This window comes from Acomys russatus, chromosome 14 (genome assembly GCF_903995435.1).
Source record: "Acomys russatus chromosome 14, mAcoRus1.1, whole genome shotgun sequence".
In the NCBI taxonomy this organism is placed as follows: domain Eukaryota; kingdom Metazoa; phylum Chordata; class Mammalia; order Rodentia; family Muridae; genus Acomys; species Acomys russatus.
Window position 1 is genome coordinate 16,618,775 of NC_067150.1, and position 23,907 is coordinate 16,642,681.

The window sequence follows — 23,907 nt, forward strand, 5'->3', positions numbered from 1 at the left end:
GAGCACTGTCTGCTCTTCGAGAGGTCCTGAGTTCAATTCCCAGCAACCACATGGTGGCTCACAACCATCTGTAATGTGACCTAATGCCCTCTTCTGGCATACAGCTATACATGCAAATGGAGCACTCATATACAATAAATAAATAAAAATTAAAAAAAAAAAAAAGACAAAACTAGAAGATCTATAAGGGAAGAGCTCAACTGATGGGGGGGCGGGGGAGCAAAACGCAGGAGGACTTCACAGCTGAAATGACCAAGCAGAGGCAAATACGGGAACCAAGACTGGCTGCTTTAAAATAAAGACGATTAAAGAATTGGGGGGTGGGGGGGAGGGTAGATAGGGTCTAGAGCAGTGCCTGTGGAACGGCTGGTATGTAAAGCGACAGGCCAGAACGTGGCTGTTCCTGTAATAAGTGTGCGTTTATGACCCCATCTGGAGGTCAAACGACCCTTTTACAGGTGTCATCTAAGACCATAGGAAAACACAAATATTTACATTATGATTCATAACAGGAGAAGATTTATGGTTAGGAAGTAGCAACAGCAGTGACTTTATGGTTGGGGGTCACCGCAGCATGGAGCTGCACCAAAGGGTCACAGTGCTAGAAGGTGAGACCCACTGCTCTACAGAGGTCACTCGGTAGTTAAGAGCACAGGCTGCTCTTCCAGAGGCTTTGGTTCCATTTGCAGCACCCACATGGTGGCTCACAACCACCTGCAACTCCAGGTGCAAGGTGTCTAACACCCTCTCCTGGCCGCCAGCAGCACCAGGCACACAAAGGGTGCAGAGAAAGCAAAACACCCACACACATAAAGTTTTTAAAAATCAAAAAGTATATGTGGAAATACAGTCCTTGTAAGAAAACAAGCACGGGCTGGGCATGGTGGCCTTTAATCCCAGCACTCAGGAGGCAGAGGCAGGTGGATCGTTGTGAGTTCGAGGCCAGCCTGGTCTACAAAGTGAGTCCAGGACAGTCAAGGCTACACAGAGAAACCCTGTCCCAAAAAACAAAAACAAAAAAATCTAGGACAGCCAAGACTACACAGAGAAACCCTGTCTCAAAACACCAAAAACCAAAACAAAACAAAAAAGAAAAGGAAAAAAAAAAACAAAACACTATTTGTGTTCTAGAAGAAAAGAGAATTCTATAAAAACATAGAGCCTGTGAAAGGACAAGGGGAGACAGACAGGCACAGCCAATGGGACCGTAATAGACTCGGACCAACAAATCATTTTGTATCACATTATATCCAAACTGGCAAAACTCTGAGACAAAGGGAATTCTAAAAACACAAAGAAAGAAGTCTAAAGTCTCTCATAAATGAACACTTATTAGGGGCCTGTCCCTTTACATACCAGCCATTGCAATGATCTCAAATCCAGACACGGACACAAGATCCTAACAACAGGCCCGATTCCCCCCAACAAACACAGATGTAAGTGATCTCTACACAACAGGACACGGAGCAGAAAGGACATAATTCTTTTAAAATATGATCATGTGGGACTCATACCACAGACACAGGACTTCCATATAGAAACGAACAAGTGTGAAACACTCTGTACACACAGTTAACAATAAAACAAAACAAAATCCATGTACACTTAGTATTATACTATGGCTCAAACTGCTCCCCAAGGCCAGGTGCTGAGGTGCTGGTCACTGGTCGGCTATGCAGTTAGCAGATAAAATTAGTAGAGGAAATGCACTCACTGGCGCATCCTGAGCATGGACACTGAACCAGCCTGGTCTACACAGTGAGTCCAGGACAGTCAAGGCTACACAGAGAAACCCTATCTTGAAAAAAACAAAAACAAAAAAATAGTATGACGGTTCCTAAAAACTAAACCTAGAACTACATTAGCACCGTCCACTGTTGGCTGTATATACTCAAAGGAAATTACTTCAGTATTTTTCAGGGAAGTCTGCATATACACATTTTTTTTTTTTTTTTTTTTTTTTAGATAGGATTTCTCTGTGTAGCCTTGGCAGTCCTACACTTGCTTTGTAGACCAGGCTGGCCTCGAACTCAAAGCGATCCGCCTGCTTCTGCCTCCTGAGTGCTGGAATTAAAGGCATGCGCCACCACAACCTGGCAAGCATTCTTTAATAAAGGAATATAGGTGAAGAAACACGGCAAATATAAATTTAAAATAGCAGAATATTTTGTCATAGTGGCAGGCATACAGGGCATTATTCTGGGCATGCTTGGCACCATCATATAATACAGGGTAAGCTTGGCGCAGTCTGGTGAGGAAATGAAGCACTGCAGCAGATCTCTCGGTCTGTGCATGCTCACAGGGCTGGCACTTTCCCTTACAAGACTATCAAGAATTTCTCAGCTGAGATTCCAGCCAGGGCAAACTTTTGCCCATGGAAGTTGGTAAAACTGCAAGGAAAAACTAAGGTGCGTTTGTTTGTCCTTCCAATAAACTCATACATTTGCCAAGCACTGATGAAATCTTTCTTTGGGCAATAAAACTTCATCCATATTTGGAGCAAACACATTTTCCTCTGTGTGTTTCTCCGGGAAAGTCACAATATACAGATGACGCGTGACAAGCACAAATGCAAAGTCCTCCGGTGTCCTCATCGTACTTGCAAACTGGAGGTGGCCTAAACAGTACAATACCGCCTACTACAGCGGGGAGATACAGGAATGCAGGGATGCACAGGGGAGCTGAGCATTAACCGGGCGTATCAGGAAGGCAGTGAGTATATAACGTACAGTCTATAGACTACCGGAAACATGGCTGACACCGAGTACTTCAAAATAGCATCTGAGAGATTTTAGATGCTCCCAACACACAGACACACACACAGATACACACACACACACACACACACACACACACACACACACACACATACACACACACACACACACACGAGTCCAGAGTGGATGTACTGTCAGTTACCATCTGATCACTACACACTACGTGCATTACAAAGCCACACTGTTCTTCATAAGTGTGTACCTTTGCCATGCTAATTAAAATGCACAATATCAAATCAGCATTAGAAGTAAGCAACAGTTCCACAGTTGGTACCCTGAGGCTTACAGCACTCAGACTCACCCAGGAACACCAAGCTGCTGTAGTTCTCCAGCATGACGTCCCTGTAGAGGGTCCTCTGAGCAGCGTCCAGGTCCTGCCACTCGTCCCAGGTGAAGCGCACAGCTACATCCTCAAATGACACCAACACCTAAAATGACAAATTTGTCTCCAATCCCAGTTGTCCTCAGCCTTAGGAACAGAAAATGGGAATTCACTATTTTATGCCGGGCGTGGTAGCACATGTCTTTAATCCCAGCACTCGGGAGGCAGAGGCAGGCGGATCGCTGTGAGTTCAAGGCCAGCCTGGTCTACAAAGTGAGTCCAGGATGGCCGAGGCTACACAGAGAAACCCTGTCTCAAAAAACAAAAAAAAAAAAAAAAAAAGAAAGTTTTCCAAGGAACTACAACAGAAACAAAAAATCCATATAGGAATACATGTATATGCATGGTTTGTATTGCTATGAGCAAAAGAGACATATATACACATAACCATATAAAAATGATATCTAAGGTGTAAAGAATGGACAGAAAAATGAAAAGGCAGGTGTTGGGGCTGGGGCACAGCACTGTGGCCCCGTGCATGCAGAGAGGGCAGGGCCGTGAGTTTGATTCTGAGAGCCTGGTGCAGACGAGGCACTAGTCCAAAACTGTGGATCCCCATGCAATCATGTAAGCCAACGTGGAGGGGGTGAGAAATCTGTCCACACTGAAAGTTTCCTGTATATGTGATAACTAAGAGTTACTTCTGAATCAAATGTGTGTGAATCCAAGCTGTGCTTGGCAGCGCTCACCCATGTGGCATCAGGTGACTGGTGCCTGTTGCGAAAGCACAGACATCCTCTTCCCACCGTGGTTATGTCCCACCACAGGTTTTAAACTACAGTGTGTTTTGTTTGCTTGCTTGCTTTGTTTTGTTTGTTTTGTTTTGTTTTGTTTTGGACAGGGTTTCTCTGTGTGTAGCCCTGGCTGTCCTGGAATCACTCTGTAGACCAGGCTGGCCTCGAACTCACAGAGATCCACCTGCCTCTGCCTCCCTAGTGCTGGGAGTAAAGGCATGGGCCATTGCCGACAACACTACAGGGTTTTTATTGCATTTTCTGCTTTCACAGAGACATGATGGCTTAATTATAGACATGACATTTTACATGTTCTTCACTGAATCATCCAACTAGTGAGTATTTGAATTATATTGTCAGAAACACAAGCCCTTTCGTATCTTAGGATGCAACCTCCCGCTCATCTTTAATGTTAAGATTATATTATATCAAAGCATTGTTTTGTAATAACTTCTTTATGATTTCTCATTAGTGTAAAAGTTTGAGGCACTTGTATACAAATATATATAATATAATATATAATAGATATTTGGAATAATTTAAAAATATCTTAGATAAATAGTGGTCATACATGAAAAATGTTTTAAAAGCTCTAAATAGTAGAACATTTATTTTCCTCTACCCATGAACACAAGCAATAAATATCTATATACATTCCAGATTCTTCTGAAAAGTATACATAGATGTCTATATTCTCTATAATTTAAAGAAGAACCATATAAAAATGACTTTGTAATGTCACAGCACACTCAAGTACGAGAATACTTTATCTAGCAAGGCTACATCACTTACACCTCCACTGAAGACCAAGTGTTCAAATGCCCACAACTATGAGGGCTATTTCTCATTCAAGCCATCACAGAACCCATCTGGACCTGGGTTTTGTTTTTGTTTTTCAGATTTATTTATTTATTAAGGACACAGTGTTTTGAAGCAATGTTCACCTGCAGGCCAGAGGAGAGCATTAGATTTCACTATAGATGGTTGTGAGCCACCATGTGGTTGCTGGGAATTGAACTCAGGACCTTTGGAAGAACAGCCAGTGCTCTTAACCTCTGAGCCATCTCTCCAGTCCGACCTGGGTATTTTTTTTTTCCCTCTGGTGACTTTTTAGCAGTCTTTCAGTCTCCTTATTTTTAAAGATCTGTTTAGGTTTTTATCTTTTCGTAGTTTAACTTTGGTGGTTTAGATGAACCTAGGACTTCATCCCTTCTTTTATGTTTCTAAAGTTCTCGCTTACAACGTTCTGAATGTCTCTGCTGTCTGTTTTAATGTTTTCCCATTCGTTCCCGGTTCAGTTCATTTGAGTCCTGTTTCATTTGGTGAATTGGGCCAAGGGTCTGTCAATCTCTCTCTCTCTCTCTCTCTCTCTCTCTCTCTCTCTCTCTCTCTCTCTCTCGTGTGTTTGTTTGTTTATTTATTTATTTGGTTTTTCAAGACAGGGTTTCTATATGTTATCTTAGCTGTCCTGGACTCACTTTGTAGACCAGGCTGGCCTTGAACTCAGAGATCTGCCTGCCTCTGCCTCCCGAGTGCTGGGATCAAAGGTGTGCACCACCACGCCTGGCTCTTACTCACTTTCTCAAAAGCATCAGATCTTAAATCTGTCAGTTCTTTGTAATGTTTTCACTCTTTCTATTTCATTAATTTCTTCTCTTTATAATTTTTGCCCATCTATTGGATTTGGATTTGTTATTCTTTTTCCAAATTCTTGAATTGTGTCATTAAGTAACTTATTTATGCTCACTCTTTCTGACGTACTTTTTATGTTTTACTAGAAATTTATTACAGCCAGGTAGATGACAAGGTGGAGCCTAGGAAACAAGTTGTGCTTGCTGTGGTGGGTTAGAGCTGCAGAAGTGGACTGCCATAGCCCACTGGAGCACAGAGGATTGTGAGTGAGCCCCAGATGCAAGCACCAAACTTTTTATATTGCTGAACTTTGGTTTTGCTTTTATCTGAATATGACCATGCCCTAGTTCTTTTGTCTTATTTTTTCTTTTACAGAAGCTGACAGTGGAGTGACTTTGCATGTTTTAGAGACGCTTTGGATATTTTGTTGTTGTTTTGGTTTTTTGAGACAAGGTTTCTCTGTGTGGCCTTGGCTGTCCTGAACTCCCTTTGTAGACCAGGCTGGCCTTGAACTCACAGCGATCCGCCTGCCTTTGTCCCCCACCCCCGACTGCTGGGATTAAAGGCGTGCGCCACCACGCCTGGCAAGACTGGACTTTTAAGGTGTTTGAATTTGTAAAGACTGCGGAACTTTAAAAAGTCAGAATGCTTTATATTGTCATATTAACATAACATATTGATATCAAAAAGTGAAAGGTTATAGTTGAACGGTGATGTGTTTATGTGCCAGGTTAACAAGGGGTACATTGTTCTGGCTAGTTCTATATCAACTTGGCACAGCTAAAAGCCAGAGTCATATTTGAAGAGGGAACCTCAATTGAGAAAATGCCACAAAATTGGTCTGTGAACAAGACTTCCAAGCATTCTCTTGGCTGATAATTGATAGAGGAGAGCCCAGATCTCTATGGGTGGTGACGCCCCGGGCTGGTGATCCTGGGTGCTATGAGAAGGTGGGCTGAGCAAGCCAGTAGGCAGCATTCCTCCGTGGCCTCTGCTTCAGTCCTGCCTCCAGGTTCCTGCCCTATGTCCCTGCCCTGACTTCCACTCACGACAGACTGTGATGAGGACATGTAGACTGAGACAAGCCCCTCTCCTCAGATTGCTTTCGGTCATGGTGTTTCATCACAGCAGTAGGAACCCTAAGACAGGCATACAGCACATTAGGCTGGCATCCGGGCTGCATGACCAAAGTGAGGTCTAAGGACTGGGCGTGGCCCAGACAGGAGAGGGTCAGCGGATTCCCCAGACTGAGATGATGCACAAATAATGTGCTCTGGGCTAGATCTGAAGCTAAATCTATGTTCCAAAGTCATGGTCAGCCACTTGCTGATTTCTCTGTGAAGCCAGAGATTTGTTTTTCATAGACAAGAGAAGTATATAAACCGTATTTTTTCTACCTAAGTTTTAAAATATTTTTATTCCTTGAAAATTTTATATGTATAGAAAATGTATTTTATCTATCCACCCACAGCTCACCCTTCCACTCCCACTGAACGCTACTCCATCCCAACCTCATATCCTTCCTCTCTTTTAAAATAACCTACTGAACCCTGCATGTGTGCGGGGGGGGGGGGGGCAATGGCTGGAACATAGGGCAACCACGGGCCCCACCCCTGAAGAAAACTGGCTTTCCAAATTTGAGTTTTCATTAAACCTTAATGTAAATTATATCCTTTGTGTAATGTAACCAAGAAAGCTACAGGAGCATCAGGCCTGTGCTCCTCACTAGGAGCAAGCCACAGACTCACCATTTCTGGGTTCCAGGACGCCCAGTGTCCTTACTATGGTTCTCAAGCGAGCAGCATGTCACTGGGGACAGAAGTGGCGTTAGAGCCTCTTGGACAAGATGAGCCTGATGACAGATCACATAATGGTTTGTTCAGAACATGGGCCCTGGCGGAGACAGCGACTGCCCAGCCCCTGCCCGCCGTCTGTACCTGACTTACCGTTGCACTGGACAGGGGCTCACTTCTCACTCCCCCAGACCCTGAGTAACAGCGGATGGCACAAACCCACGGGTGAACAAAGCCAGAAAGGCACGTGCTCGCCTCTGGTCATCTAAGGCTGAGCTCCTGACAGGCTGCAGCTGTCCCTGAGACCCGGTTAGAGGTGGGCTCGGCCTGATATCCTTTCTCATGCCTCCCAGGGCTGAAATCAGGCTCATGAGCACCACTGCACCGCCGTAACCAGGCTCACCTTGAAACAGAAAAGTCTGCTGTCCTTCTGACATACTGGGTATACAAGCATTTACTATCTCCATAACCTCTAGAAAAAGCGTGTGTTCCTTCAACTGCAATTCTTCCCTCCCATAGAGTCAAGAGAGTGTTGTGATTTTAAAATCAGTTTATTTTCACATTGCCCACCACCTCCTCTAGTTATGTCACTTAAAAAAGAGTTTTAGATTCAATAGTGTGTACTTCTATAACTAAAAAACATTATTGAGTCCTGCAGGCAAGCAATTCAGAACTGCACGCTGGGAACACTCTATGAAACATAGCCTTATTTCGGTGTTTTGTTTTGTTTTGGTTTTTGAGGCAGAGTTTCTCTGTGTAGTCTTGGCTGTCCTGGACTCACTTTGTAGACCAGGCTGGCCTTGAACTCACAGCAATCTGCCTCCTGAGTGCTGGGATTAAAGGCGTGCACCACCACCGCCTGGCAGCCTTATTTCATCATGAAACTTAACTCATCAAAGAGCTCAATTCTTGTTGTTGGTTTCCTCTTCCTCTCACCCACAAACACAGTGATTACGGTGTTGGCACCAATGTGACAGTTACCACAGAGCAGTTGGAAAGCACTGCTGGGGTTGGGGGAGCGCAAGCTCTTTCTTCGTCTCTCCGTATGTTTTCAGGGATGTTTATTTACTGCATGTTATTAAAAACTGCTTGCTTCCTTTCACCAAAACTTCCATGTCTTTCCTAGAGATATTTTTATGCCATACTCATATGATTTATATTCATTCAGTATTGACTTTGCGCTCTTCTTTAAGGATTAAATTTCTCCAGCACAATTATAGACTTTTAGATTGTAATTTTCTCAAAGTAAGCAAGATATAGAATGAATTTTACTGTGTTCATATAAGAGCAAGCATTACTCCTCTTACAGCGTTTAAATTTTTATTACACATATACTTATTTTTTCATAAAGCCAATTCGTTGTTCACTCACAATACCCAGAACATAACTCATAATTTTGTTACTGCTCTCTACCCGGAGTCCAGCACTACATGTTATGGAAGGAGTTGAACATGTAAGACTGACCACAGACCTAAGTAAGTGTTAAGATTATGAGCGAAAGCCGGGCGTGGTGGCGCACGCCTGAAATTCTAGCACTCGGGAGGCAGAGGCAGGCAGATCGCTGTGAGTTCGAGGCCAGCCTGGTCTACAAAGTGACTCCAGGACAGCCAAGGCTAACACAGAGAGACCTTGTCTCAAAAAACAAAAACAAAAAAAACCAAAAAAAGATTATGAGCGAACTGACGACAATGTTATTGGACTTGGGCTTCTGTCCACTGGCTTCACTGTTATTCGAAGCTGGGAGAAATTGCTGTTCTGGGTTCTTTTTTGGTGGTTTTTGTTTGAGACACGTTCTTACTCCGTAGTCTGGACTGGAGCCCAGAGATCCTCCTGCCTTTGCCTTCCAAGTGCAGGGATTACACATATGTGCCACCATGCTCCACCCGCACTGAACTTTTAGTTCTAACTGGAGACATAAAAATTTATATTCCTTATCCTCACGGGGCCTTATCTTCACAAATACACCCTAATGTTTTCTGAGTTGTAACTACTTAATGAAAGATTTTTCAGAATAAGTATATTTATACTATTTATCTCCTGTGTGTTCTTACCTTTTCTGAGATCCATCTTGTAATAGAATACTATCCCACATGCATTCAATCTGATGGTTTGTTTCCTTACATTTTTCATGTTTGGGGCATAAAATGCTACCCAATAAAGACTTCTAGTCTTGGATTGATAGAGGCGCCTTGGTTTGTTGGTACGATTATACTGACTTGCATGTGTATCCCTCAGGAAACACATCAACTAGTGCACCATGCATCTTGTATCCTGGTGTGAAGACTAAGATGGTCAGGATGTCAGAGAGCAGCCTCAGTTATGAAGGTGCCAGGAGTGTCTCACCAGGCACACTAAGGAGGAGTCCACAGCCCTGCATCTCACCAGGCACACTATGGAGGAGTCCACAGCCCTGTATCTCACCAGGCACACTAAGGAGGAGTCCACAGCCCTGCCTCTCACCAGGCACACTATGGAGGAGTCCACAGCCCTGCATCTCACCAGGCACACTATGGAGGAGTCCACAGCCCTGCCTCTCACCAGGCACACTATGGAGGAGTCTACAGCCCTGCATCTCACCAGGCACACTATGGAGAAGTCCACAGCCCTGCCTCTCACCAGGCACACTATGGAGGAGTCCACAGCCCTGCATCTCACCAGGCACACTATGGAGGAGTCCACAGCCCTGCATCTCACCAGGCACACTATGGAGGAGTCCCACAGCCCTGCATCTCACCAGGCACACTATGGAGGAGTCCCACAGCCCTGCATCTCACCAGGCACACTATGGAGGAGTCCACAGCCCTGTATCTCACCAGGCACACTACGGAGGAGTCCACAGCCCTGCATCTCACCAGGCACACTATGGAGGAGTCCCACAGTCCTGCATCTCACCAGGCACACTATGGAGGAGTCCACAGCCCTGTATCTCACCAGGCACACTATGGAGGAGTCCACAGCCCTGCCTCTCACCAGGCACACTATGGAGGAGTCCACAGCCCTGCCTCTCACCAGGCACACTATGGAGGAGTCCACAGCCCTGCATCTCACCAGGCACACTATGGAGGAGTCCACAGCCCTGCATCTCACCAGGCACACTATGGAGTGGTCCCATAGTCCTGTATCTCACCAGGCACACTGTGGAGGACTCCCACAGTCCAGCATCTCACCAGACACACTATGGAGTGGTCCCACAGTCCTGTATCTCAGCAGGCACACTATGGAGGAGTCCCAGAATCCTGTGGGATTTCCATTCTGTGTGTTCAGATCTGAAGTGTGGCTTGGGAGATCACACTAACCGTCTTATATATCAACAATGTGTTCATTTGATGGTTATTTGATACAAGTCTCTCTCTCTTGATTGTCGTGGCTAGTCTCAATCATGCCATCACATTATAAACACAAAAAATATTTAAAAAATATCACCACATATAAATCAAGTACAACGTGCCAAATTTGGAAAATAGTTATGTCAAATCAAACTAAAATAAATAAACTACTCCTTAACAGTGTGTTCAGTTTACATTCTTCTTTTTTTTTTTGTTTTAAAGATTTACTTATTTATTATGTATATAATGTGTTTGCATTTACATCTGCACACCAGAAGAGGCTACCAGATCTCTTTATAGATGGTTGTGAGCCACCATGTGGTTGTTGGGAATCGAACTCAGGACCCTGGGAAAAGCAGACAGTGCTCTTAACCTCTGAGCCATCTCTCCAGCCCATCTCTCATAGCCTCATGCCTGTGTCCTTCCACTTCTTGTAAACATCCTTGTGTCTTTGATTCACTTTACTTTCACTGAATGTAGGACGATTTTAAGAGCTGTCTGTGTGGGTACTATTGGTATTACCACCACAACACAAAGAATTATTAGGAATCGAAAGCAAGTGTTGAAAGAACACGCTAGCAAATGCCTAGTTTAAAAAAGAAGGAAGAGTGAGAATTCAAGTTTAGTGACTAGACAACAAAAACATCTAAGTCAATGGTTCTCAACCTTCCTAATGCTTTAATACAGTTTCTCATGCTGTGGTGTACATTGTTGCTACTTCGTAACTGTCATTTTGCTACTGTGATGAATCGTAATGAAATACCTGTGTTTTCCAATGGTCTCTGACAACCCCTCTGAAAGAAACATTTGACCCTGAAGCAGTCATGACCCGCAGGTTGGGAACCACTGGATCTAAGTAGTCTATAGGATTGGAATTTCAATAAATCTAATAAAATACATTTCAATAGCAGAACCGGAGATGTCAATCAACATGCAGAACCCTGTTCAGAAACTGCATACAACGCACGTCAGAGTCATAGGACTAGCTTTCCTTAGGGAAGAGTTTGGGTGTGAAAAAGCCCAACACAACCAACATACAATGACCTCTCTTCTTGTTGGCACCCCTTGACCTGCATGTATTGACTGACCTGGAAAGCATCAAACGGAGTCTTCTGCTATAGTCCATGGTCTGAATCTAAGCTCCCACTTAAAGACGAACTCTGGTTTGGTCATGCAGTGTCTGTCCTGCAAATAGGAAATACCACATCAGACTTGCTAATGTGCTAAACGAGGCCACTGGTCAATGTCAGGTCCCATTCAAGGACTGCCCATGACACATTTTGAGAAGCTTTCAGGTCGCTCACCAACTGCAGTGTTACCCTCGAGTGGCTGTAAACTGCATGATAAATAACCAAAAACAAAGATTTGGAGAATATTTAACATAATAGAAGATTGAAAAAACAAAACAAAAAAACAAATTGGAGAGAAAATGCCATTAGGACACATGGAACACAGATAGATAATATTAAAGAACCAGTCAAAAACTTTACATGGAAAGAGGTCACTTTTTTTAAAAAAGGGGGGTAGGGGGAAAACAAGGCAGACATGGTGGCAAAGGCCGTTAATCCCATACCCAGGAGGGAAAGAGGGATGTGTCACTGGGGATGGCCTTTGAGGTTTCAAAAGCTCAAGCCAGGCTCAGCATCACTGTCTCCTCCTGCGGCCTGCAGATCTAGATGTAGAACTCTTGGCTCCTTCTCCAGCACCATGTCTGCCTGTGTGCTGCCATGATAATAATGAACTAAAACTCTGAACTGTAAGGCAGGCCCAGTTAAATGCTTCCCTTTATAAGTGCTGCTGTGGTCATGAAGTCTCTTCACAGCAATGGAACACTGACAGGAGACAGTGGTGCACAGCTATAGTCTCAGCACTACCCTTGTCTCTAAGACAAGCTGGAAGGCAGCCTGGGCTACATGAGACACTGTCTTTAAAAAATTATTAACTAGGGGGCTGGAGAGATGACTCAGAGGTTAGGAGTGCTGGCTGCTCTTCCAAAGGTCCTGAGTTCAAGTCCTAACAACCACACGGTGGCTCACAACCATCTATAATGAGATCTGGTGTCCGCTTCCAGCCTGCAGGTATACATGCTGGCAGAGTACTGTATACATAATAAATAAATCTTTTAAAAAAATTATTAACTAAGCCAAGACAAGGTTTTGAGACAGGGTTTCACTGTGTAGTCTTGGCTGTCCTGGACTCACTTTGTAGACCAGGCTGGTCTTGAACTCACAGAGATGTACCTGCCTCTCTCTTCCCAAGTGCTGGGATTACAGGCATGTACCACTGTGCCCAGCATTCAAAATCGGTTCTTAAAAAGTATTGTACAAACTTCAATACCCCATCTTAAAAAAAAAAAAAATTCTCAATGAATAGACAATGAGATCATACCTGCACACAACTTGGCTAAGTACAATGAAGCCACGGCCTCTTTATACCATCTTTATGAATGGCAAAACCCTAAAGTTTATTGTCAGGTCTATGACAAGACAAAGATGTAGACACTGCTGAGAAGGCTCAGCTATGGCTGAAGGGCAATAAACAAAGGATCTCCAAATCACAAAGAAGACTGTGGCAGTGTTTTCATCTGTAGGCCAAATGACTTCATAAAGAGAAAAAAGGGCTGGGAGGTCATGGTGCTTGCCCTGAAGCCTGATGACCTAAGCACAATCCCTGGAACCCAAGGTGGAGTTTTCCTCTGAGCTCTGCGCACGGTGACACACACGTACACAGTTAAAATAAATGAGTGAAAGAAAATTCTAAAAAGAGAGGGAAAAAAAATTCTGAGAAAAGGGGGCAACAGAATACAAAGTTGAAATGCCCGTTTGTAGCTCATGGAGGCAAAATTCCTGGGCTGACAATACAGCTCAGCCAGACTTGCCTCCCAGGAACAGCCAACATGGACGCTAAGCCTCTGAACTTATAAGCCCAATTAAGCCCTTTCTTTTGTAAGTTGCCTTGGTCAGGGTGCTTTATCGTAGAAATAGAATAGTAACTAACATTAAGACTCTGCATTTCCTGTGGCAGGTTTGGGGAACAGACCCCATTTTCTTTTTCTTTTTTTTTTTTAATTTATTTTTTTTTATTTTATTACTTTATTCATATTACATCTCGATTGTTAGTCTTTCCCCTGTTTCCTCCCATTCTTCCCTCCCTCCCACTTCCCCCATTCTCCCCTCCCCTATGTCTGTGATTGAGGGAGACCTCCTCCCCCTATATATGCTCTTAGAATATCAAGTCTCTTCTTGGTAACTTGCTATCCTTCCTCTGAGTGCCACCAGGTCTCCCCATCCAGAGGACGTCAGACCCCATTTTCTTATCCTCTGAGTCTCCCAACCCATCTCTTGACTTTGTTATCAGTTATCAACCCTAAGAAAACAGCTGGAAGCCAGGACTGTGGGCCCCACCTCAGGAAAGAGACAAGAACCCTGTGCTCCTCCTCCCCCCAGCGCTTGAGGACCTGTTCCATGTCCCCAAGCTCCATGGCTTGTTCCTCTCTGCAAGCAGGACTCAAAACATGCAAGGCCAAGGAGCCTTGGGCCTAACTGTGAGCGGCTGGCTTATCTGACTCTTGCTGTGTCTGTCTCTTTCTGTCTCTTACCATATCTGCACCTCTGTCTCCAAGTCTCTATAGCTACACACATCCAGGAGTCCATGAGCATTCCACAGGGTGCCTTTTTTACATGAGCATCCATGTGTCAGTCACTGAACTGCAGTCTTCTCTTCACTGCCAGAAAGGCCATGGAGCCAGCCCTGGAATCCCAGCTATTTTGGAGTCCAAGGAAGGATAAGCCCAAAGTCAAGACCGGCTTAGTCTACAGACCAAGACCATATCTCGAAACAAACCAAGAAATCCCACTGGGATATGGTTCAAGACGCACAGACAAAGGGGACCTAGACTCCTTCAATTGTGTAGATTCCCCTCCCCTGAATCTGGAAGCCAGATCACAAACTCACCGTTTCCAGCTACCAGGGACTAAAGTTCCTCCTTTGGGCATTATAGAAGTAGTGTGTCACAGGATTTCCCATGAAATTCAAGCTTACATCTGCAAAAGAATCAAGGTCATTGAGGTTCAGGCTCTGAGACTGGTTCATGAAAATGCTAACTTTTGTCCTAGAAACCTACAAGAAGAACATTATGACGGGCGGATCTGGGCTCAGGGGTTCTGCTCAAACTATGGCACCAGCCAAGGACAATACGTGCAGTAAACTTCAAACCCCTACCCAGATCTAGCCAATGGACAGGACATTCTCCACAGTTGAGTGGAGAGTGGGATCTGACTTTCACATGAACTCTGGTGCCCCATATTTGACCACGTCCCCTGGATGGGGAGACCTGGTGACACTCAGAGGAAGGATAGCAGGCTACCAAGAAGAGACTTGATACCCTATGAGCATATACAGGGCGAAGAGGTCCCCCTCAGTCACAGTCATAGGGGAAGGGAGTAAGGGGAAAATGGGAGGGAGGGAGGAATGGGAGGATACAAGGGATGGGATAACAATTGAGATGTAATATGAATAAATTGATAAAATATATTTAAAAAAAGAAAATGCTAACTTTTGTTTGTTTGTTTGAGACAGGGTTTCTCTGTGTAGCCTTGCCTGTCCTGGACTTGCTTTGTAGACCAGGCTGGCCTAGAACTCACAACGATCCACATGCCTCTGCCTCCTGAGTGCTGGGATTACAGGCGTGCACTATCATTGCCCATCTAACTTTTTTTCCAGACAGTTTCTCATGTAGCTTTGGCTGCCCTAGGCTCGATTGGTAGGCCAGGCTGGTCTTGAACTCACAGCAGTCTGCCTGTCTCTCCCTCCCTGAGTGCTGGGATTAAAGGCATGCCCCACAATGCCCGGTTAAAATGTTAGCATTGTTAATGGCAATGCTGCTATATAGAAGTAACACTGTATTGACAACTTCAAGCAATCATTCTACTTTGACTCTCAGCTGACAAAAGACTTCCATCGACTCCAGATGTAGAGGCTGTCCAGAGAGAGGGGTTCTCCAGAGAGAAGGGTTGTCCAGAAGGAGGGGTTCTCCAGAGAAAGGGGTTCTCCGGAGGGAGGAGTTCCCCAGAGGGAGGGGCTCTCCAAAGGGAGGGGGTTCTCCAGAGAGAGGGGGGTTCCCCAGAGGGAGGGGCTCTCCAAAGGGAGGGGGTTCTCCAGAGGGAGGGGTTCTCCAGAGGGAGGGACCCCCCAAAGGGAGGGGGTTCTCCAGAGAGGGGTTCCCCAGAGGGAGGGGCTCTCCAAAGGGAGGGGGTTCTCCAGAGGGAGGGGCCCCCCAAAGGGAGGGGGTTCTCCAGAGAGAGGGGTTCTCCAGAGGGAGGGGTTCTCCAGAAGGAGGGGTTCTCCAGAAGGAGGAGTCTCCAGAAGGAGGGCTTCCTTCCTCTTCCCATGTCCCCTTAATTCTCCTTTCTATCTGGTTTCAGTCTTTCCATACGCCATGCCTTCTCTCTTTAAATCTCCTCAAACCTCTGTCCTCCCTCAGAACTGGTCTCCATAATCAGATCTCCTTCTAGTTGCCTCATCTTCAAACCTCTTTCCCTCTACTCTTTCTCAGATTGAGGCATTCTCTTCCTCAGGGCCCGGCCTCTTCTCCCAGGCTTTCCTTTCCTCCCTCACACCTCCCTCCCTCCATCACACCTTCCCTCCCTTCATCTCACCCTCCCTCCATCACACCCATCACACCCTCCCTCCCTCACCCTCCCTCCCTCCATCACACCCCGCCTCCCTCCATCACACCCCACCTCTCTCCATCACACCCCGCCTCCCTCCATCACACCCCATCTCCCTCCATCACACCCTCCCTCCCTCCATCACACCCTCTCTCAAGCCTATATTCCTCCTACAAACCCTTTAGCTCCCATCCATCCTCAGAGACTGGAGGACATCAGCAAACACTGCCTCTCCTATCCCTTTGCAACCATCTTTGCATCTAGTAGACACCAACTTCTAATTCCTATGATAGCCAATCTGCTGACTACCCTGGCTGCCCAGGGATGGGCAATGAGGAAGTCATTCCCACTAAGTCCCATTCCCTAGCCTCAATTTACCTTTCAGGACAGTGGCCAGAGCCCCTATCCCATCTCTACTTGGATTAAGGGTCCCAGAGAGGAAGGCTGTTGGCTCCAAGCAGCAGGGCTCTCTCCAGAGCAATTCCCTATTTTGGCCTTGCTGTGGACCCATTACACTGGGAGTTAGGGGATGGCAATACCTCGCCCAAAGACAGAGTATAGACAACTCTAGGGTTGCAGAGAGGTGCCCTGAGGCAGGAACTCGGGGGCCCTCTGCAGCTGGCAAGCACACACTCTGCCACCAAACTGGTTCCTTGTCAGTGTTTCTTTTCTTTCTTTCTTTTCCCGAGATAGGGTCTCTCTGTGTAGCCTTGGCTGTCCTGGACTCACTTTGTAGACCAGGCTGGCCTCGAACTCACAGCGATCCAATAGCCTCTGCCTCCCGAGTGCTGGAACTAAAGGCATGCGCCACCACATCTGGCCCTGTCAGTGTTTCTTAATTGTCCTTTACTGGGTTGCCCAGGATGGCCTTGAACTCAGTGCATAGCCCACGCTGGTCTCAAGATCCTTACTCCTGCCTCAACCTCCCAAGTAGCTGGGATTACAGGCCTCCACCACCACGTCTGACTTGAAGGTGAGCTCTGTGCCAGGTCTAAAAGCCCTCTCCTCTTTCTCCTTAACAGGGCACCGAAGGGACACATGGGGGAAGAGGGAAGAGGTGAGCCCGCTGCACACAGCTGCTTCTGGAAGCCCACATCCCAGATTAAGCATCTGCTTGGGTAGGGGTCCAGCCAACAATAGTCCTTTTCCATCCTAGGCCTCCCATCCACTTTCAGCATTTCAGACAAATGTCAACAAGAGACAGAGACAGAGCGGGGGGGGGGGGCGCGGGGGGGGCAAAAGGGAAGTGGAGTGGTGTCTTATGCTCAGGAGGAGTTTACACTCCTGTTACATGGGGGCTGGGTTCATGACAGAGCACTTCCTTAGTAATCATTCCCTAGGTTCCATCACAGAGAGGGGTCAGGTAGTACCCAGGGAGTAAGTGGGTATTCAGGTTCCGATCCGTTCCCTAGAGAATGGGACGCAAGGAAATAAATGCCTTGAGGGGAAGAGGTGGTGAGAAACCAGAAGACACACGTCTAAAATCAGTCCGGTTAATGAGCTAGTTCTACAGAGCGATCCCAAATTTCATAAATAAGACACAAAGCAAGAGGCATACAGGACAGAAGGTGGTGGGGTGGGGCCCTGCAGGGGCACGGTTCCAGAAAAATCCTGGGGCAACGAGTGACTGGGGTCAGAGAGCCTGGGGCTGGAGGGCTGGCACCGTCCAGCTGACAGAAGTCCTTTCAGACCATCTGGTTGCAGGAAAGTGTCACAAGCCCCAAACCCCGCGGGGACCCCCTCCAAGGACCGAGACCTGCGCCCCTGGGGCTCCTGCAACAGCCCTAGTCCCCAGCGCGGTCCCCCGCCAGGCCAGAGCTGCAGAGAGCGCTGCGGTCGGACTCGAGTTCCCGCGCGGGGGGGACCAGGGACAGGACGCCTGGGGAGTCCGCCCAGGCCCCCCACCTCCGCCCTACAGCCGGGGTACGGAGGGCTCGGGCTCCCCCACCCCACAGCCGGGGACGGAGGGCTCGGGTTCCCCCACCCCACAGCCGGCGAAGGAGGGCTCCGGGTCCGCCACCCCACAGCCGGCGAAGGAGGGCTCCGGGTCCGCCACCCCACAGCCGGGGACGGAGGGCTTGGGCTTGGGGACTCTGCAGCCGCCGGCACCGGCTCCGCGGGGACGCCGCGCTCACCATGGCGGAGTCCGGACACCCCGCGTCCTCGCTGCGCGGTGCAGAACCGTGCCGGCACGGACAGAGTCCCCTGAACCTGGGAGGCCAGCTCCAGATCCCAAGATGGTGGTCTTGTGTCATGTCAGAGACAAAGGCCCTAGTAAGACCGCCAAAGCCCGCCCCCTACCCTTAGTCTGTTCGCCCGATTGCTTGTTCCTCACGTCGGAGCCTTCGATTGGACAAGGCTTCAGTTCTCAGACCCTGAGTGACAGAAAGTGGCACCAATGCATGAATGGGTACAGCAAGGACGCTAACTTTATTCCCACCGATTAAGAATGACAACTTCTTGATTCGCAGGTATCTTAAGGAGATAGGGCTTCTTGTGCGAGAACCTACGGCCAACCGAACATATGCACTTAGCGTTCTACAAATATGATACGGTGGTAGAGCCTGGATCGGGTTCGTCTCCTCTTCCAGTTAAAGAACAGAGACTGGAGGCATCTCCAGCATCCTAGGTAGAAGCTGGGAAAAATCTCAGACACAACTGGCAATGGCAACAGGTATCAAATTTTACTAAAATCAAAGAAGCACAGCGGGGTCAGGGCGGCGCATGCCTACAACCCCAGGAGGCTGTCTGTGAATTCGAGGCCAGCCTGGTTCACAGAGGAACACAAAGAGAAAAGCGCAAGCGCATAGCAGAGAAAGTCAAGCCCGTTTTTCCTCAGGAGGCCTGGGATTTTGAAGTATCTTGGTGGCCAACTATGGATCCCCTTTCCTAAGGGGACAAAAATCATCAGACTTGAAACATCTTTTTAAATATTTATTTATTTATTTATTATGTATACTGTGCTCTGCCTGCATGTACACCTGCATGCCAGAAGAGGGCATCAGATCACATTATAGATCGTTGTGAACCACCACGTGGTTGCTGGGAATTGAACTCTGGAACTCTGGAAGAGCAGGGTTAAGTGCTCTTAACCACTGAGCCATCTCTCCAGCACCTTGAAACATCTTTTTATGTATGAAAATGACATTAACAGAAATGATGTGTCCGCTGAGAACGAGTTTTGTCTTGAAGCAGTATAGGCAAACAAAGGGGTATGTCTTGAATTTGTTTCAGCTTTGCAGTGCCGTTTTCTACTGCGGGGAACTGAGACGCTGTAAGGAGCAAAGCCACACGACCCACAGAGATGCGATGCACAAAGCATCCTAGAGCCCGGAACTCATGTTCCTAACCACTGAATCTGCATTAAATGCTAACACTTAAAAACAACTCAGTCTCAAATTACAACAGATCAATAAAACCTAAATCTCATGAGGACAAGGTGGGCATCTCCTCCTTCTCAGCTTCTATGTGGCTTCCAATGCATGTGAGCACCCTTCTCTGTCCCTGCCATTTCTCTCACGTGCTCCCGCCCTTCAGCACCTTGTAAAAACCAAGGACCTAGGTGCTGATGGGAAATCCATATGAGAGGTATAGGACATTGTTGGAACTGCCCATGCCAGTTCAGTCTCCTTCACTGTTGTAATAAGGCATGCACTCCCCTTGGGTTGAGACCATGAAATTCCTTGTTCTTTTTTTTTTTTTCGAGACAGGGTTTCTCTGTGTAGCCTTGGCCATCCTGGACTCACTTTGTAGACCAGGCTGGCCTCGAACTCACAGTGATCCGCCTGCCTCTGCCTCCCGAGTGCTGGGATTAAAGGCGTGCGCCACCATGCCCGGCTCCTTGTTCTTTTCTAGTTATTTACCATGCTATTTCAGGTCCATTGAATCTCATCCTTCTCACTCCTGCTACATCTGTGCCAACCTAAATCACATAAATTTTTTTATATTTTATTTTATTAAAAGAGGTAGCTATGCTTGTATATTTTCTGAGGATCCCCATTGCCATATGACTGACATCATGGTATTTCTGATATCAGAAAAAGGAAATAATGGTCTTTTTGTTTTTTTGGGGGGGGGTTGTTTGTTTGTTTGGAGACAGGGTTTCTCTGTGTAGCCTTGGTTGTGAAGACTAGGATGGCCTCCATCCACCTGCCTCTGCCTCCCAAGTGCTGAGATTAAAGGCATGTGCCACCACCACCCAGTTCATTCCATATTCCTACAGAAAGGAAATTAATGTCCTATCTGATAAGGGGCAGAAATACCCTTTCTATGGGGGAAAAAAGCTAAAGCCCTAAGTCAAGGAAACGTACAGGTTCTGACCTTTTCCAGTCAGAACATTTAGTCCTCACTGAGTAAGGGAGCTCGGGAATTGGTCGCGTGTGCTACCCCAATTCCCATTAACTTTGGGGCCTCGGTTCTTGCTGAGTAACTCCGAGTTGAGCAGTGTGCGCACCACTGCTGATTCTCAGGCAGATGCAAGAAGAATTCATGAAGGTCTGGAATCAGAGCTAGGTGATGTGACCAGCCTGATGGGCTTCACCCCTGGTCACTCAGGAGGGAGGACAGGACACAGGGAATCAGGCTCAGGTTGGCGAATTCAACCAATCCAAGAGGCTTCTCCTGTCCTTGTAGTCACTGGAGAGGGGATGAAGGACATGGGACTTGTCAGAGGACTCTCTGGGGAGGAGGCCCAGCACTATGCAAGATGCCTGATGCATCTTCTTGTCTTGCAGATGAGTGGCCACATATCTTCAACAAAGGCTGGACCCTGACTTTGAAAAACAAAACACATATTTTCCTGCATTTTGAACCTGGCCCAAGTATAAACTGGAGTATAAAAATGGCCTGCTGTGGGGCTGGAGAGATGGACCAGCAGTTAAGAGCACCTGCTGCTCTTGCAAAGGATCTGGGTTTGAGTCCCAGCCCTCACATGGTCCATAGGATCCCGCTAGTAAACCAATGGTAAAGGGGTAACCTCGGGAAGCATTGCACCCCAGTGTTTATAGGAGGACAGACTATTTTTGTTAAAAATTAAAAAGTAATGGTAAAAAGCTTCTCAGTTAATTTATCCTGTGGTCATAGCCCTGATTTCTCCCTTTTTGTTTTTTGAGAGGCATGGGCTCTTTCCACCATGTCTTGTCCTTGGGGATTGTAAGAAATCCCAAAGGCATGTGCTATATATATTCGTGTGTGTGTGTGTGTGTGTGTGTGCGCGCTATATATATTCCATTCAGAGCAAAAGACTGTAAAAATAAATTTAATGTATGGCATGCCCATAGCCAACATGGCAGTTTTAACAGTAGCAATAACCACCTTGGCATTCTCTATAGGATGGGCTATGGTAAAGAGGAATGAGGAGAAGGTGTCAATAATGACATGTACATATTTAAGATGACCAAAACTCTGGGACACGGGTCACGTCCTTTTGCCACAAGCTGTTGTGACGAAGACCTCTAGGATTGGCTCCAGCTGGCTGTAGGGGACCTAAAGGCCTGTGTGGAATGCTTATAGGAATTCATGGACAATTGTGGAAGAAGCGTGTGGAGTGATAGAGCCAAATTGTGAAACCTAGAGTGCAGCAATGGGGCTTGTCTAACGAGGATGACAGGAAGGCCGTCACTAGATGGTCAAGCTCCCTGTTTCCCTCTGAATGGCCCCAGGGAGCCCCAAAGGGGAGCAGCGCTGATAAGGAAAGGAACCTGTTTTTGTTTAATAATTGTTTGAAGTTGAATCACGGCCCAATACAGAGGCCCCAGAGCAGGTTTAACAACAGCTAAAAGTATAATCTTAATAACATTAGCATATTGACTGTTACTGAATGTTAATGGGGTCTTGCCAATCCCTTAAAAGGGCTAAGATGGCCAACAATTCTAAGTGCACAGAACCCTCAGAACAACTAGGAAACACTTGAGGTGTGTGGGAATGACAAGAGTGCATAACATGGGGGCTGGATGGATGGCTCAGCAGTTAAGAGCACTGTCTGTTCTTCCAGAGGTCCTGAGTTCAATTCCCAACAACCACATGGCGGCTCACAACCATCTATACCCTCTACTGTCCTCTTCTGGCCTGCAGGTGTACATGCAGATAAAACACTGTAATACATAAAATAAATAAATAAAATCTTAAAATACAATTTAAAAAAAGTGCTGGGTGTGGTGGCACATGCCTTTAATCCCAGCATTTGGGAGGCAGAGGCAGGCGGATTGCTGTGAGTTCGAGGCCAGCCTGGTCTACAGTGTGAGGCCAGGACAGCCAAGGCTACACAGAGAAACCTTCTTTCAAAAAAAACAAAAGAAAAACAAAACAAAAACCAAATAAATAAATAAATAAAGTGAATAACATAGAAAAAACATGTCATTGAGGAATCGGTAAAGCCTGAAGCAGCACCAGGAATGTGTTTTTCTAATAAGTACTGCCTATGAGTCACAAGTGTTAAAGGAAGCATAGATGGGGTTTTATTTTTAGGGAAATGGTTATCTATTTTACCCTGGAACTTTAACAAAAAGAGCTGAGAAATACAGTGGGATGAGAAAGTCCAGGCAAATAAGTTCTGGGAAACTGGAACAATAATTGTATCTGGTTTTCTTTCTTTAAAAAAATTTAAAACAAATTTTTTTTATCTGCATTGTGTTTTGTCTGCATGTGTCTGTATGAGGGTATCAGATCATGGAGCTACAGACAGGTGTGAGATGGCCTGTGGGTTCTGGGATTTAAATCTGAGTCCTCTGGAAGAGCAGTCAGTGTTCTTAACTGCTAAGCCATCTCTCCAGCCCTATATCTGTTTTTGTTGTTGTTGTTGTTGTTTTAAGATTTACTTATATGTTTTATGTACACGAGTGGTCTATCTTCATGAACACCAGAAGAGGGCATCAGATCCCATTACAGATGGTTGTGAGTCACCATGCGGTTGCTGGGAACTGAACTCAGGACCTCTGGAAGAACAGTTAGTGCTCTTAACCACCAAGCCAACTCTCCAGCCCCCTGTATCTGGTTATTTATCCAACAATAAAAGGGATGTTTTAAACACCTTTAGTGCAAGAATGAAAACAGCATCTATAAAGGGAGTAACATCAGGAGCAGAAGAATAAGCCAAATGAACCCAGCATAATTTTTTTTTGGGTGGTTTGAAGAGTGCCCTAGTAGGAAATCACTGTGTGGGCATCACAAAGCCCCAAACCTCACTAGCAGGATCAATTCGGTGTAGAAGGGCTCAACCAAGGCCTGCATTAGCATCCTGTAAAGCCCATTTTGCCTCCTCTGTAATGGATAAAAGTCTCTTCTGGCCGTTTGGCACCACGAAGCAGGAGAAAGAGGGGCCGAGCTGTCCTGTGGTAACAGGAAGACAAAGGCTAATCCGTGCCAAGTTCCCTGAAAGGTCTGCCCGGAAGCCAACGGGCAGGGCACGGGAAAGGAGAGCTGTGACCTTTGCGGTCTAATAGTATTGGAGGTAACCGTGTGCCTCCGAAACCAAGTACGGTTCTTGAGTTTGTACCTTTTCAGAAGCAATGTAAAGACCAGCTGCCCTCACAGCAGGAGATATCACGGAGCTTGAGCTGTGAGGGGTGTTGTTCAGGGTGACCTATCAAAATATCAC

The 23,907-nt window shown here is 46.3% G+C and overlaps 1 protein-coding gene and 1 long non-coding RNA gene across 3 annotated transcripts in view; one reads left to right on the forward strand and one right to left on the reverse strand.

Annotated features, from left to right (window-relative positions):
* The window catches only part of Prkcsh (protein kinase C substrate 80K-H), an 827,425-nt gene that overhangs the window by 244,750 nt on the left and 558,768 nt on the right, over nt 1-23,907 (forward strand). The gene's annotated exons all lie outside the window — the stretch shown is intronic.
* LOC127198227 (uncharacterized) lies at nt 3,063-18,603 on the reverse strand. The gene is made up of 4 exons (XR_007831812.1): nt 18,449-18,603; nt 14,599-14,687; nt 7,274-7,377; nt 3,063-3,205 (listed from the first exon to the last, which is right to left on the reverse strand). It is a non-coding gene; the product is annotated as an uncharacterized LOC127198227 (long non-coding RNA).